We start from the raw sequence: 14,157 nt of genomic DNA, 5'->3' as shown, positions 1-14,157 counted from the left end.
AACAAGCAATGTACCTGAGATTCAAGGACTCTGGTCTTTCACATTCTGTTAAATGATCCAACGTGAAATTTGCATCATGGTAGATACAAGCATGGGGCACCTTGGTGGTTTTGTAAACCTGAAATAGTCAGATGTACATACAAAAATTACTGCCCTGTTCATAAAAACACAACTTTTTCACAGATAGCTTTTTTGTTCTTCTGGAAATGTTTCAATGCAATTAATGCAATTTAACAGATTTCAGGGTGTCTATCTCAAATGCACCAGCTATCTATGCAAGAAAATGTAGATCACAGTTTTAGAGTAGCTCATTTTTTGTGCCAAATGCTGAAAATGTCTACCGTCAACATCATGAGAATGTTTGCAAGGATGACCTGTATTTGCCCCCTTATCTGTGATGTTTCACTCTAAGAAGTTTTTCTTTTGCTTGGTGTTACAAATTCTTTTAGACTAGGACGAGAACCTATATCATTCAGTTAAAGTCTGAAATAATTACAGATACACTTTCCTTTTTTATTAGCTGTTCTCTGCAAAGGCTGTCTTTCACTGCAAATTATGAAGATGCAAGGTATATAACATAATGATCTAGCTTTGAAGTATTCTAGACTTAATGATTCATCACTGCTTTATGTCACACAGACAAAATTGATACAGAATTTAAATTTCTGCATGCCTTTTAATAAGTGTTATGTCCATTTAAAAGGCTCAAATTAGCTCTCCAATTCTGTGAAACAGCATTCCTTACAAGAAGCAATGGGCCTATTGCAGCATTTGAGTTCTTAGGTTGGAATTCATATACTTAATCTCTGAAATTTAGATTCTCTTTGAGGTCTTGAAGAGGACTCTTGGGAGCTTGAATAAACAGTTTTGAAGAAGATGCTTTGCTTTAATGATGTTTGTGTTTTCTTTATAAACTGCAATAGAACCTGGTAACCCATAGAAGATATTTGCGGTTCCAATGTTTTCATCTATAGCAGAGAGAGTAGGTTACACTGAACTCAACAGTTAGCTTGAGATCAATGTTTTCATTTACAATTTGAAACTCATAAAAAGCGTAAAAGGTCCTTCCTTCCCTCATCCTAAGTTGCAATAGATCTGATGATGGAAACTGTTTGCTAAAGGAGTGTCTAAAGAGAAACACAAAGGCTTCAGCAAATTTCTTGCTGGAAAAGAGCTGAGCTAGTTCAGGCAACTTGGGCCTTGATACATTAGGACTGAGGGGAAATAACATTAAAATATCTTTCTGACAAGAACTTTTATATCAGTTTATGTGGGGCTGAAAAAAGAAGCAAGCAGAACTCAGTAGGCATCTGGGTAACAGTAGGTTAGCACCCACAGCCGGGGAACATTTGTGAAAACACCAATATCTTTCATTTTCAGACTCCTCATTTATACAGCCAAGCTTTTAAAGCAAGTGAGATCCCGACAGAGTGAGGTCCTTTCACAGGGTAAGGTAATGTCTATACACATTAAATTTCCTTATTCCTTGTTTGTGTATGTCACTTTCTTGCTATCCTCTCTCTCTCTTTTTTTTTTTTTTTTTTTTCTCCTTTATTTATTTATTTTTTTATTTTGGTGTGTGTGATGATGATTAATGGATGTTGTGGATTGAACGTGGAAGACACCAATTATGAAACCAGATCAAGAAAAAGGCAATCTCATTCTCACTGCAAGTTTAGAAACCAATTATTTGGGGGGGAAAAAAAAAAAAAAAAAGAAAAAAAAAAAAAAAGCTGGGTCCAAACCACTTGGCTTTAGGCTGTCTCTGATTACTACTGATCCTTCAATTTGATTAATTTTTACAGTCTCCTTCAATCCTTATAAAAGTACCATTCACCTCAGACCTGACCTGCAGCAGCTCTTCCTGCTGCCAACCTGCAGTAAAATTTATTGCCCTGTTTTATCAGATGACAAGAAACAATGCCAGCAATTTATCCAGTGCTATCTATATGTGATCAAACAGCACCAAAGTTACCCACACACTGAGCAAAGATATGCTGGTTTCTCTTGAATATTTTTAACCTGTAAAGTCTACTGGAAGCATACTTGTTTGACAAGAAGTAAAAAACTGATCTTTAAGCCGGAAGCTTGTCAAAAAGAGTAGTTGACAAGTCAACGTTCAAAAATGCTGGGAACAGGAATCTTATTTTATACTGCAGAACTCTGTAGTATCATTGCATTTAAAGGTCAGACCCCTAAAGTTATTTATTGTTCAAAAGGTGTTTTTAATCAATTTGAGAAAGTATGGCTTCTCTCCAAGTATGCCTTCCTTCTCCACAAGCATCAGTAGCCAGGATTAAAGAAGTTTAAATAACAACAAACTGAACTTTGTGTTTGTGCCTAGTGTCAACTTGCACTGCTGTAGGAAAAGGAAAGTTCATTTTTCCTTTGTTACACTATACTTAACAATAGAAAACAAAATCATCTTACTTCAAAGAATTTTACTTCAAAGAATTCTCCAAACCACCTCTTTCACAGTGTTTTATACCTAAAACCACAGATCAATCATAAAATCAATGATTGTTAATTGTGTGTGTCCTACTCTACAATCATGCAGTGGAGTGGGACAGATATGGTTATGCTCATGGAAATGGAAGTCAGTAAAGTCTTTCTATGCATCAGCACCCTGCTGATATACTGACAGAAATCCAAAAAGAGGACAGTCAAGTTCATTCCTTGCTGTGACCAAACCCGTTCGAAGTTGAGACCTTTTTCTCACAGTGCAGCTCTGCATAAATGCTGTGATTTGCTCTGCATACCATCAAGGGTGTCTATTCATTATACTCCACCCATATGCACAGACACCTTTTGCATCTACAATAAGCCATCATCTTCTCTAATTTTATGATCTTTACTAGTTTGCTTTCTGAAAACTTCAGACATTTTGCTGCATTTTCAGTAATCCAATTTCCTCTTTAAGTGTGGAATGCAATTAGTCCATTTTACAAATGAAGAACTGAGGCTCAGAAAGGTTAAGTGACTTGTAACTTAACCATATCCATGGTCACAGAGTGTCCAAGGCAGATGCAGCCACCCTATTTTACTTGAAATGTCAAACTTAAACCCCCTGAGATGCCAATTTCCTTCCACTGACTTAGAGGACCTCAAAATCTAAATAATTTAAATAGCATCCTAGTCTGAATTTAATGTTTCAGATATCTTTCTGTCTTCATACTAGCACTTCTTCCTATCTGCTAGGTTATAAAAGTGCTTCAGCATATAGATCAAATGCTGTACTTGTTCAAAAGATGAGTTAATTTTGAGTTGCCCTACTGCACTCTTTGGCAGGAGATTGTATAAACTCAGATGATACTAGTTAACTGTTGAAAGAATCTTCACATCTGAATTGACTATGCTGACTGGGTGACAGGCAAATGCATGAAGTTCAACAAATGAAAATACTGAGAGCTGCACTTGGGATGGAGTAATGTTTGACACAGGTAGAGACTGAGAGATGAGTGGCTGGAGAGAAGCTCAGCAGAAAGGGATCTGTGGGTGCTGGTCAACAGCAGGCTCATCATGAGCCAACAGTGTGCTCAGGTTGCCAAAAGGGCAAATCACGTTTTGGGGTGAATTTAATTAAGTGTAGATAGCTGGTCAAAAGAGGTGATTCTTCTACTATATTTAGCATTGGTGCAGCCTCACCTTAAATATTGTATGCAGTTCTGGGCTCCACAATATAAAAATGATGCTAATGTCCTTGAGAGCATCCAGGAAAGGGTAAAAAATCTGTTGAAATTGCTGGAGGGCATGTCCTCTGAGAAGAGGCTGAGGACATTGGGTTGTCCAGTCTGGAGAAAAGGAGGCTTAGAGGTGACCTCTGTGCTCTGCAACTTCCTGAGGAGTGCAAGTGGAGAGGGAATTGTTGATTTCTTTTCCTTGGTAACCAATGATAGGATTTGAGGGAACATGATGCGAAGCTGTGCCAGGGGAAGTTCAGGCTGAACATTAGTAAATACTCCTTTACTATGTGGATGGTCAAACACTGGAACAGGCTTGCTAGTGATGGGGTTGATGCCCCATGCCTGTCTTTGTAAGAGAGGTGCTCCAGCTCCCTGATTATCTTTGTGGCCCTCATCTGGACTCACTCTAACAAGTCCATATCTTACTTTCAAGGTCTCAGAACTGGACAAAGTATGTGGGATCTCACAGGACTGGAGAGAGGGGAAGAATCACCTCCCTTGACCTATTGGCCACATTTCTCTGATGCAGCCCAGGATATGATTGGCTTTCTGGGCTGCAAGTACACATTGATGGCTCATGTTCATTTTTTTTGGTCCATCAACGCCCCCATGTCCATCTCCTCTGAAGCCAGTCATCACCCAGCCTGTGTTCATGTTTGGGATTGCCCCAACCCAGTTGCAGGAACTAATACTTGGCTTTGTTGAACTTCCAGAGGTTTGCACAGGACCACCTCTCAAGCCTGTCCAGGTCCTTCTGTATGACATCCCTTCCCTCTAGCGTGTCCACTGCACCACTCAGCTTGGTGTCATCTGAAAATTTGCTGAGGGTGCAGTCAATCCCAACAACCATGTCACCGACAAAGAAGTTAAGTAATACTGGTCCCAGTACAGATCCTTAAGGGGTCAAACAAACACCATTTGTTACTGGTCTCAAAACTGAGCTGTTGATTGCAACTTTTTGAAACCTTCCAGCCAATTCCTTAGCCAACAAGTGATCCATCTATTGAATCCGTATTTCTCCATTGTAGAAACAAGAATGTTGTGCAGGAGAGTATCAAATGTACAAGTCCAGGTAGATGAAGTCAGTTGCCACCAATTCAGTAACACCACTGTAGAAGGTCACCAATCTGTCAGACACAATTTGCCCTTAGTGAAACCATGTTGGGTCTCACCAATTACATCTTTGTTTTCCATGTTCCTTAGCATAGTTTCCAGGAGGATCTGCTCCATGATCTTGCCAGGCACAATGGTGAGACTGATAGGTCTTTCTTTTTTTTCTTTTTAAAAATGGGGTTATTATTCCCCTTTTCCAGTCAATAGGAACTTCACTGGACTGCCATGACTTTTCAAATATGATGGATAGTGGTTTAGTAACTTCATCCACCAGTTCCTTCAGGATAATCTTATCACATCCCCTGGACTTGTGCACATTTGGGCTACTTAAAAGGTCTCAAATCTGATTTTCTCCTACAGTGGGCAGTACCTTGTTCTCCCAGGCCTTACCTTTAGATTTTATGACTTGGGAGGTGTGGCTAGAGCACTTGCCAGTGGAGACAGGCAAAAAAAAACAAACACATGATGACAAGCATTATAAAAGGAAAAAAAAAAAACAAAAAAACATATATATACAAAAGATAAAAGGAATTACAGGCTAGCTTCTGTACTCCACGTCAATGGGAGGTTGTATGTGTAGAAAAATACCCAGCACTGCTAGAGTCAATGGGAATTTTGACTTTGGCTTGAGTGGGGCCAGATTTTCACAGGCAGATTTTCTATGCATTATGCTTTCACTTTCCACAAGTCTACACTGCTTATTTTTAATTTGGTGGTGGAAGGTATGCTCAAAAAATAATTGCAAACCAAAGTGCAGTGATTTAGAATTTAGATATGTGCTGTTTACTTCTGATAAATTTGTTCTTTCTCTCTCTCCTTTTTTTTTTTTTTATTTTATTTATTTTATTTTATTTTATTTTATTTTTTCCTTTTCCATACTGGCTTTGGCTACTTCTGCAGAGTTGAGTTTTATAAATTTATCTTCTTTCAGTAAACTATTTGGAAACAGCCATGTTTTTCTGATTAAGACTTTACTTTCTCTTTCCACACAAACATATTGGCAGCTAAGTAAAACTTGAACTATTAAGTTGTATTTATTTATTTATTTAAGAGGGGTTCATATTGTGTTATTCTTCTCTCTTCTGTCCTTTAACATTCAGGAATATTCCAGGGGCAAAAATATCCTTATAAACTGGAAGATTAGGACTGGAGTTCAGTTCATATCTACCTAAGACAGAAAGGACCTGGCAAAGAATATTCTTACCTATTAGCTTGCTCTGTGAAAGAGAACACCCTTTGTAGCATTAATCCTGGTCTGTGTAGTTTGGATTGCTCTGAGCTTTGGATCTGATCCCCATGCTGCACCAGCCAGTAGAACTGAGCTGGCACGTGAGAGTGGAAATAACTTGTGACAGGTGCGGGACTCTTGCTGATCAGTGCATGGAGACCAGAGACTGCGTTACAGCTGAGTCACAGTCTTGTAGTCTGCCCCTGGGGCAATGCAGCTCCTGCTGCATCATGCTCTGTGCTCATGGTAAAAGCATGGCTAATTTCTAAATTAGTCAGTGGTGCACACTGTAGTTTTTCAGGACATACCACATGATCTCTCCATTTTTGCCCACATGAAAAGCAGAAAACAGGGACTCACTGTTTACAAATTAGGTAACTGAAGATCTTTGGTACTGACTGAAATGAAAACCCGTAGATGCAGAAACCACCACTACTGGAATGTGGATATAGTTAGCTTAGTGAAAACAGAAAAGTGATTTCACTTTCACTATAACTTTATTGAAGAGCTCTTTAAAAAAGAGGGGGGCTGAGGATAAGAAATTGGGGAGGCCAGAGGAATTTTAATGTTCTTATTTTTTTTTTTTTTTTTTTTTTTTTATCTGGATTTTTGTAAGAACTGTGCTGTTAATGGCTTGGTGAATTCTTGTTTGTCTCTATGTGAAGGAAGATGGATGTGTGAAGAGTCATCCAAGTTCCAGGAAGAAACTGAGCAAGACAGATTAGTCCCACCTCAGCCTGACACCTGGGGCACATCCTTATCTAAGGGGGTAAATGGATCAGAATGTTACTGCCCGTTTATTTATTCTCCTTCTGTTTGGAGACTTTCCCTGATTAATTACTCTCTAGTAATTGCTGCTGTTAACTAATGTCAAACCTAATTAACCTGGAGTCCCTTCATCCAGTATCTCCACCATCCCTGTGCAAAGATGAGAAGGTCATCAGTGAGAAGGTTCTGAGGATGGCCACACTTCACCCATTCGTTTATTTGCTTTGGGCCTTGTTTGCTATTCCTGCTGCAATGCCTGGCGACAGCTTTCTAGAATTCCCATCAAGTCTAATTGGCCTGCTGAAGCAGCAGTGAACACAAGATTTAAGAAATGTTTTCTTTAAAAACTTCTGGTCCTACAGACACTTTGAGATCAAGTTTCACTCTGCTGAAATCACACACGATTCCCTGTGATTTTCATGAGAAATACTGTAAGAAAGTATTAAAAGAGAAACATGTCCCAGTGGTTTGGAGGGCCTGATGGCCAGGGGGGTTGAAGAGTGGGTGGTGGTAACATAGCAAGGCATCTACAGAATCTTTAAGGGTTGCCAAAATTAACACATACAAGGTATTCAGTATCAAAGTTCTCAATATTTGGCTCCATAAACACAATACCGGTTGCAAAAACAAAGCTAAGGATTTCATGCTGATTACTTAAATAAAACTGTTTAATTATGAACATTTGGGAAATGAAGTTATGAAGAACTGACCAATATTGCTATGACTTCCTAGTGTTCATACCAGACTGTGAACACTGTGCCAGCATCTTACTGCTTAGCATGCTGTAGATCCAGCTATAGTAAACAGTTCTTAGGCTTAGCATGGTTCAGGCAGATAGCTCAATGCAGAAGGAGGTCTAACTCAACACTAAAGCTTCTTGCTTTTATCTTCAATGAGGTATGGACATTACAGTCCAATAAAAGCTGTCAGCATCCTCTGCATAGGTGCTGATTAAGCAGTCCCTTCCCTTCCCTTCCCTTCCCTTCCCTTCCCTTCCCTTCCCTTCCCTTCCCTTCCCTTCCCTTCCCTTCCCTTCCCTTCCCTTCCCTTCCCTTCCCTTCCCTTCCCTTCCCTTCCCTTCCCTTCCCTTCCCTTCCCTTCCCTTCCCTTCCCTTCCCTTCCCTTCCCTTCCCTTCCCTTCCCTTCCCTTCCCTTCCCTTCCCTTCCCTTCCCTTCCCTTCCCTTCCCTTCCCTTCCCTTCCCTTCCCTTCCCTTCCCTTCCCTTCCCTTCCCTTCCCTTCCCTTCCCTTCCCTCCCCTCCCCTCCCCTCCCCTCCCCTCCCCTCCCCTCCCATCCCCTCCCCTCCCCTCCCCTCCATAAACACAAAACACAAACTCCTCTCCTCTCCTCTCCTCTCCTCTCCTCTCCTCTCCTCTCCTCTCCTCTCCTCTCCTCTCCTCTCCTCTCCTCTCCTCTCCTCTCCTCTCCTCTCCTCTCCTCTCCTCTCCTCTCCTCTCCTCTCCTCTCCTCTCCTCTCCTCTCCTCTCCTCTCCTCTCCTCTCCTCTCCTCTCCTCTCCTCTCCTCTCCTCTCCTCTCCTCTCCTCTCCTCTCCTCTCCTCTCCTCTCCTCTCCAGTCTGACTCTACCTATATTTATTTTACAACATAAGCTGAGTGAGGCCTCAGCCTGAATCCTTTGTAGACATATTGAGTCTGCAGTTTAAGAAGCTTAAAATATTTTAAGGAAAGAAAATGGCTAAGAGTGTTTTCCGTCTCTTTTTATCTCTTCAAAAACAGTGTGCAGGCAAAATGGCTCATTCCTGTAATCCCTTCATGAAGATTCCTCTCTTTGGAGAACTGGACCACTTCTGCAAATATGACTAACATTAGATTATATCAGTTCATATGTAACATAACATAGATCATAGTTCATATAATATAACATAGATATAATTACTGTTTCTAAGTGATCAGATTTGGTGTAGCTGAGAACAGAAATGCACCTTAATGAATAGGTCATGTCTGTGCTTAGAAATGACAGCAGTTAGATACAGGGAGTTTTATTTTGCTTTATACTTCCTAGTTGCAGCTATAGGGACAAACCCCTCATTTTGCTTTCAGAAAGCTTGTTGGTATTTTTAACCAATTAATCCTTAACAGGAAAACTCTTTATGTACTGATGAGAGCTAATATTCATACATACTGAATAAAGAGAAAATCTCCTTGTGAAGAATTAGTAGCTTATTAGACTCAGTCTCAAAGTATGTAAGAGAGGATTTGCCAGAACAGTTTAACATTAAAAATCCTGAACAATAAGTTTTATTGTAATGTAGATAGAAAAGAGGGAAAGCCTTCTTAAGAGTCTTTGTTTATATTTCCTAGGTGCCTTAGGCAGCTGCCTTTATGCAAAGCAAGTTACATTGGGGTTAACCATTATAGACATTTTTTTTTTTGTTCTAGAAGAAGGTGTTTATATTTCTATTTCACTTGACAGATCCATCACCGCAGCTGTAGACAGTTTAGGTCTTCAGAATATCTTTCATCACCAAAGAGGAAAACATGTTAATACTAGTAGGTGTGGCACGGTATTTCTACTTTTTAGGCAAAAAAGCTCAACTGATTACATTAATTTAGCTACTTTACTTGGAAATACTACAGTATAATATTGGAAATACTGTATAATATATGCTTTTGTGACTCCTAAGACATAGCTGACTTAGAAAAGCACAACCTAAGAATTAGCTCCTAACCTATGAGACGGCCCTCATATCTAAAGTGTACATACACTCCAGATGAAGCCAGTTTTATGAAAGAGAGCAAAAATGAGGCAGGGCAGGGAGAGTGGAAGCAATAGATAGATTTATAACTGAGGTTCAACTACAAAACTTTTTGAAACTCACATCATAGAAGAATTGTGATGTATAACCTTGTGTATTTCTTCAACTTGGAACAGGTGAAAAGTTGGGGAGAGTAGTGCTTACTCACTGAGTATTTAGATGCTGCATGCTTCCGTCTGTTTGTCTATCTATCTATCTATTTGATTTCTGGATCCTATATTAAATGTAGGATGGGGTTACTGATGATAAGGGCTTGTTTGTTGCCTAAAAAAAAAAAAGAAATTAATTTTTGCTGGATGTAGTTGGTCTACTTTTTTTAGTCCACAACATAGGTCATAGTGCAGAGACCCATGAATAATAGGTTTGTTATGACTGTGAGTTTATTATACAGCCAACATAGCTGTATTACTATTTTGCTCTTCCTTCATTAACTATTGTTCCTGAGAACTCAGGCTTCTGAATTAGATACTGAACATTTTGTGACCAAACCAGGATGATGAAATGACAAATGGATGCAAAACCCAAAACCTTAAGTAATTAAGTAATTCTTTCTTCAGGTAACCTTTTAGCACTGCAGTGGAGTTAGAGACATACTTTCAGGAGTTTTGTTTTTGTGATCCTGTCTCATCTCTCTGGGTCATGAAAGCTGTTAGGAGAATGTTTCCTTCCTGATCACTATTAAGATGACTTGACTTGGTACTGGTGGACTTTCAGAGTCCAAAAATGTTTTTATTGCATCAGAACACTTCACTATGTCTCTAAGTATTCAATGGTGCTTTTCAACAAGCATAAATATCATTCTACTGCCCTTGAGATTCTGGAGTGTTAAATCATAGATAAAGTATCAAACCTTGTTATGCACACATAAATAATAATAATGATAGTAACAGCAATAATAATAAAGCAAACACCAAAACCATTCAGTTTTCATGTTGTTCAAAGAGCTGAAAAAAATTCTGTTATATATGGTTTACTCCTGATCTAAAAGAGAAATTTATTTTAGGTTTAAAATTTGTTCTGCATTTTTTCCAAGAAGGTATAGAAATTTCCTTCTGTATAAATTTATTAGCAAAATCTAGGCACCTTTATCCAGTGGTCCCAGCCAACAGCAAGTGGAGCCTGAGACATCACTGTTTTTACTGACACCTCAGCCAACATCTACCTGCTCGGGCTTCTTCTACCAGCAACAAAAGTCCAAAAAAATCCAAATACAAGTTTCCACACCTATTCTTAGTTTGATCTGGTATTTTCTAGATTACTTAGAAGCCAAAGTTAGTTATCAAAGAATGGTCTTAGGTATTATGTTCTCTGAGCTGTACAATCAATCTGTACAAACATAGCTCTGATGCAGTTTCTTTCTTGGCTCTGGTTTCTGTGTCAGTGGTAAAGAATAGTTTCATAGTTAAACACACTTGCCATCTGTACTGTACTGTAAATCAGAGCTCCCATTGTTCAAAATGTCTCCTGTGAAGATCCTTTTAAATACCTTTGGTGTCATTTTTTTTTAAACTCTCTTGTTTTTGATATGTCCAGATCCTTTCTCTGATGGCATTTCCAAATGTCCCCACTGGTTGTCTTTTTGTTATATGTCTAACAAAGAAATAATGTCAGACATTAACTGAGCTTGAGAGATGCTTTAAAATTTATCATCCATTTCCCTAAAAGATAATGTATTGGGATTACCACTACTTCATCCATCTCTTTCTCTTCCCCCTGGGTGGCTGGGAAGGACCATCCCATCTTGGCTCTGACCCTCCACTCCTGCTACTGTTGTTGATATTGCTGCTGACTCTCTGTTGTCATGATTGATGTTTTGCTGACAGGCATATAAATCATGTCTGTTCATAATGGTTAATGTCAGTATTTGCATGTATTAGGCATGTTCTTGCTCTAAAACACTTAGCACCATGTGTGCTGCATTCATTCTGATACCTTGGGGTTTTGTAGGGAGGGGATGGGAATTTGCAGTTTATAGATATTACTGTTTGGGTAGTGGGGAGAAAAGAGGCTATTGTTAAAAAACCATTCAGATGAAAAGGGATGAACTTTGCATCTGCAGCACAATTCACTCAGACTACAAGACCCTACAGGATATATTGTCTGGCCGACAGTATATCGGCAGCTGCAAAATAAGATGTAGTTGTAGTATCACTGGATTTTGAAGTGTACAGTTGTCTGTGAGAGAGAAAGAAAGATGTTCCTTGGACCCAATGGTTTTATTTATTTTTTTTTCCCCCCACACCACCTTTTGTGAATACCTGACCTTTTACTGATTATTTTTGAAGAAGGTGCAATTCATATTTCATACATTTTACCAGTCTCTTTTTTTCTTTATTGGCCTGAAACAACCAATAAACTATTGTTATTATTTCTTAATATAATTATCAATCATGGCTACTCTGTTTCTGTCCTATCCAAAAGTTCTCTGAAGGGAGCAATTTGTCCCAGAATTTGGCAGCACTGGACAGCCTGCAGTTTATACAAATCCTCCTGTTGGGAATGAAGTTTTGGCAGCTGATAAAGTCACATAGGTATGTGAAAGTCAAGACTTAAGAAAATCTAGGATCCAACCTCCAAATCTTTAGAGAGATGGTCCATCTGGGGATCTCCAGTTTTTTTAATAGCTCAGGTCATGAAGGCAGCCTGTGACCCACCCCAAACAGTCGTAGAAAATAAAGTTAATTACAGAAGTAATTCTCTTTGTAGACAAGGCTGTTTTCTTTGCAAAGCTAGAACTGGGAAACAGATATCCTACCTGGAATTATCTATTTGTAATTATATTAATTAGTTTTACTTTTTACTATTAAATTATAAGCAAAGTTCTTGGCATAGTTTTGGCCCAGGACATCTAGCACTACTCAGATACTCAGAAACGGCTTGGAGCTTATGACCAAAACACATAACCCTTAAATGATCACTTTGTATGATGTAATTTTTATTCACTTCTTTTTAGTTAACATTAAGGAATCTGTATATGCTTTTATTCTTCCAGCAACCACCTTAGTATTAAAAGAAAAAATATTGTAATGCAATACAATCATTGCAGAATGGACCCCAATGTAGTCTAAGTAGGCAACTTTCAAACCAGCTTTACACCATAAACTGTAATACAAGTCCAGAAGAGGTGCATGCATTTAAAAACATGGAAAAAAAGTATTAAGTAAGTAAAGTAAATATTAAACATATATTTAATATATTTATAAATTAAATATAAATATATTTATATTTAATATATATATAAAGAGTTGCATTTTTCTGAGCCATTTTGTAACTGTACGCATTACTCTTTATTTTTCCATTAAGTAATGGGCTACATTACAGAAAAAGGTAGTCTTCATAAGTTCTTATGATGGAACAGATTTATACTCTCACCTCTGGGAAGTGAAACCAAGTCTGTTGGTATAGCAGATATCAGTGATTCTTGTAAATTTAAGTGCTGATTAATTAAGTGTCTTGCTCAAAGGTACTTGTTGAAAGAAAAACATCATGTATTTCAGAGGGAATTTTGCTTGATCAAAATGGAATACTCAACATTTATGTAGATAAAATTAGCACTGAATTGAGAAAATATTAACTTCTGAAACAATGAAGGTCAATCCTCAAAATCAAGCTTTCCCAGACCAAAATGGCATGGAAACTATAATCTGCGGATAATAATAATGATAATAATAATAATAATAATCTCTGTATTTTTGGCCAGGCTCATTTTGATTAAATACAGTGCTATTTCCCAGAAGGTCTTGAGGTGTAAGACACCAGCTCTGAGACTGAGGTCTAAAATGAAGTGGATTGCAAAAGCAACTTCTTCTGAGGGAAGACCTCATCAATATGGATAAATATCTGAGGGGAAGGTGTTGAAAGGATGGAGTCAATCTCTCTTCAGTTGTGCCCAGTGGCAGAATGAGAGAAAACAGGCACAAACTGAAGCACAGGAGATTCCAGATCAATATGAGGGGGCACCTCGTTACTGTGAGGGTGACAGAGCACATGAGCAGGTTGCCCAGAGATGTTGTGGAGTCTCCTTCTTTGGAGAAGTTCAAAACCCACCTGGATGCCATCCTGCGCAACATGCTCTGGGTGATCCTGCTTGGCAGGGGGGTTGGACTAGATAATCTTCAGAGGTCCCTTCCAACCCCACCCATTCTGTGATTCTGTGGCAGGTGAAAAAAAAAAAGTAGGAAAAAAAAGTAGGGAAAAAAAAGTAGGAAAGTAATAATGTGAATTCTTAGATAACAAACAGGAGAAAATTATTGGAAGAGACTCCAAGGTTGTTTAAAAGGGGTGGGGAGGGGTGGGGGGAGGAGGGAGGGAGAGAGGGAGAGGGAGAGAGGAGAGAGAGGGAGTAGGAAAATGAAACATTACTCTGAATTTCTGCACTAAATATACATGGAATTGTATGTGTCTTAAAAATTAGATCTTTTTCTTTCTTTTTTTCTTTTCTTTTCTTTTCTTTTCTTTTCTTTTCTTTTCTTTTCTTTTCTTTTCTTTTCTTTTCTTTTCTTTTCTTTTCTTTTCTTTTCTTTTCTTTTCTTTTCTTTTCTTTCTTTGCTTTGCTTTGCTTTGCTTTGCTTTGCTTTGCTTTGCTTTGC

The 14,157-nt window shown here is 38.6% G+C and overlaps 1 protein-coding gene across 1 annotated transcript in view; it reads left to right on the top strand.

Moving 5' to 3' along the window:
* LOC311434838 (uncharacterized protein) overlaps positions 1-14,157 on the top strand; it is a 90,439-nt gene that overhangs the window by 42,514 nt on the left and 33,768 nt on the right. Inside the window, exon 3 of the mRNA XM_084515338.1 lies at positions 11,990-12,099. The gene's annotated coding sequence lies outside the window, so the exon portion shown is untranslated. The remainder of the gene's footprint in view (positions 1-11,989; positions 12,100-14,157) is intronic.

The sequence above is a fragment of the Aythya ferina genome (assembly GCF_964211825.1).
Source record: "Aythya ferina genome assembly, chromosome: 3".
Lineage (NCBI taxonomy): Eukaryota > Metazoa > Chordata > Aves > Anseriformes > Anatidae > Aythya > Aythya ferina.
The sequence above is the reverse complement of the archived record's forward strand: the minus strand, read 5'-3'. Positions and strand labels throughout refer to the sequence as shown.